The 3,017-nt window shown below is 29.2% G+C and overlaps 1 pseudogene; it reads right to left on the bottom strand.

Annotated features, from left to right (window-relative positions):
• Positions 1-1,485: 1,485 nt before the first annotated feature.
• LOC149545733 (LOB domain-containing protein 11 pseudogene) lies at positions 1,486-2,767 on the bottom strand (annotated as a pseudogene).
• Between the last annotated feature and the right edge of the window lie 250 nt (positions 2,768-3,017).

The raw sequence follows: 3,017 nt of genomic DNA, 5'->3' as shown, positions 1-3,017 counted from the left end.
TTAAAAAATTGGGTACCTACCAATCAAAGCCCCCTTTTCCTTATTTCAGAAACCAACTGCCATGTACCACTATTACAATAATGTTACTAACCGATATTATGGAGTTGTTTATTATCTATACTTAATAATCAATTAATCCATTACGTAAAATGATAATAATTTTATATAAATAAATTAAAAATTATAGTATGATTTTTTTTTTTTTATTAATTCTAAAATGCTTTTTGTAAAATTTTGTTTATTAAAAATTTCAATTTTTGCAATTCATTTGTCACAGTTGGTAGAGGTTTCCATGGTGTAGTTGTTAGCACTCTGGACTTTGAATCTGGCGACCTGGGTTTGACTCCCTGTTGGACGTGCAATATATATTAATATAATATAGTTTATCTATAAAATTGTACTATAATATTATTATAATTATTTATCTATTTCTGAATCTTATAACAAGGAATTTTAATTAAATATTTATATGAAAGTTTCTATAATTAATAGTTTTGTCCACATTATAATTTTGCATAAAAACATTATAATAGCTTTATATATATATATAATCTCTCGGCATTTTACACAATTAATAATAATAAGCTTGTCATAGTAGATTTCTAAATTAATATTGAATTGCTTGATAAATGATTGTAACTGTTACAGTCTTGATTGCTAAAATGCTTGGGATCCACCTACAAAAAGATAGAAGGGAATCTTTTTTTTAAAGCTTACGGAGAAGGTAAAGCATATTTGCTCTGCTATGTCATAGAAGAAAAACTTTAGTGGTTAATATTTGTCAATTGGCTAATCTCACTCAGTCCTGGAGCTCAAATTTCACCTATATTAAATATTTTATGTAATAAATTAAATATTTTCACCTACAATTTCCAAGTCTTATCTTAATCAATTGTCATATTGACCTATATTTGGTAAAAAATTAAGTTACAATGTTCGTATATTTGATATGTGTTGCTCAAAATAGATTTGAATGGGGATGTGTTTCTAATTTTTGACTATGGAGGGGCCAAAATGCACCTCCATAGCAATTTATTTGAATTTTTTCATAAATCAAAATTCATAAAACTGTTATACATAAATTTTAAATTAATTAATAAAAGTGCATTTTAGCCCTGCATAAACAGCAAATAATATGAGATTTTAGCTATGAAGGAGCCAAAATGCACCTTCTTAATAAAAAGAAATACAAAATGACTAAAGATTGTTTGAAATTAAAATGCAATTTCATCCAATGTTGCTAATATTGCTAATTTCATTATGTGCTAATATTTGTATTACTTTAAAACAATACAATGTTTCTAATTTTTTATGAATAGAACTAACCTTTAAGTTTATTTTAATTTTTTCCATTAAGCAAAGTTTATAATTACAGTAAAGAGAGCACAAAAGGCTATATAGTGCAGCAAGTGAAAAAATTAAACAAAATAAGCCATAATTACAGCATTAAAAATCACAATCATTAATTCGGCCTCATAATGGCTTTCACAATAGCGGATCCAAGGTGTCATACATAATATCTTCAGCCGTATTAGTGTGATAGAAAACATCTTGAGCATCAGAAGATTTCGTGTACATAGGGAATAGAAGCATATCAAACTTTGAACGCATATCCCTGAGCTCTTCTTGCTTGGTATCCAAATGAGATTCTAATTCAGATATTTGTTTCTGTAGTTCATGAATTACTCCTCCACTTCCATGAATGGGGTCCTCCACTCTTAACCTTGCTTCATACACCAAACTATTTACAGCATCGGCCCTTTGTTTGCTCTCTAGTCGCTAAAGCAACATCACATAACAATGAGTCTCACAAACAAATTAGTTCATTCTTACGTAGACATCTACCCCGTCAGTATTTTACATATTTTATATAGCAGGAACCCACAATAACTGCCTATAATTCCCAATAATCCCAAAATATTTGAGGACAACAATTAGAATAATACGATGGTATGTGTAGCTGTATCATACATCTTGTCGGAAACTCCTACAACTTAAAAGAGATTTGAGAATTTGGGGAAGTATAATCTTATGTAAGAACAAATAAAATTGATTAAAAATAAATTGAATTTCCAATGAATGTGTAAAGGTTAATTCATTTCGTTACACTTTTTAACTCTTTTATGATGTAAATTGAGATAGGGATCCTAATCTTAATGAAATGAATTCTGTTAATGAAAATTAAACTCCAATCTTAATGAGTTCTTTGAATGAACATTAAACTCCAATCTATTATTAATGAATTCTTTTAATGAAAATTAAACTCCAATCTTAATGAATTCTTTTAATGAAGATTAAACTCCAGTTCTGTAAACTCAGATATCGACTCCCAATCCATCGAACATACAATTCATATATCAAGAATCAGTAGAGATGAATAGTATGGGACCCTTTAAAAAACTAACATTAAAAAAAATTAAGGAGATCTTTTTAAAGAATCAATAAGTGCTTGTTAAGCAGTTAAAAAGCTTGCATACTATATCATATCAATCTTAATTAATAGACAAAGGAAAAAAATTTGACAAAAGATGATTAATCGTATACAAAAGCAGTAACTAGAACCCGTTTTAGAGAAAGTAATACTGAATTTATGATTAAAACTTACTCGAAGCAGTTTGATGACATGGTTGGTTCCAAATACTTTTCGCACGACTGTAAACTTGTCAGGATTATTTTGAGGAAAGTGAGGAGCAAGAATACATTCCTCTGAATATTTCTTGCGTTGCAGTTTACAGGCAGCGCAGGATACAATCATTCTTTTCCCCATCTTTGGTGGCAATGAAAATCCCAACATAAGCAGTTCTTATAATGGAATTGTAATAATAAAGTGTGGAAATTATGCGCCACAAACAGCGTGGGATGTACGAGGCTCTATAGTTTCCAACACGCCTTTTATTTCATTGGATAGAGGAAATTGTCCTTCCATTCCTCGAAGGAACAAAGTACCTTAAAATATTGAATTACAGTTGAAACGAAGTAAACATTATCTATTTTCTATGTCATCTGGAAACTTGTGG

Source organism: Cupressus sempervirens, chromosome 7 (genome assembly GCF_028749045.1).
Source record: "Cupressus sempervirens isolate cs-2001-9-10 chromosome 7, ASM2874904v1, whole genome shotgun sequence".
NCBI lineage: Eukaryota > Viridiplantae > Streptophyta > Pinopsida > Cupressales > Cupressaceae > Cupressus > Cupressus sempervirens.
The sequence above is the reverse complement of the archived record's forward strand: the minus strand, read 5'-3'. Positions and strand labels throughout refer to the sequence as shown.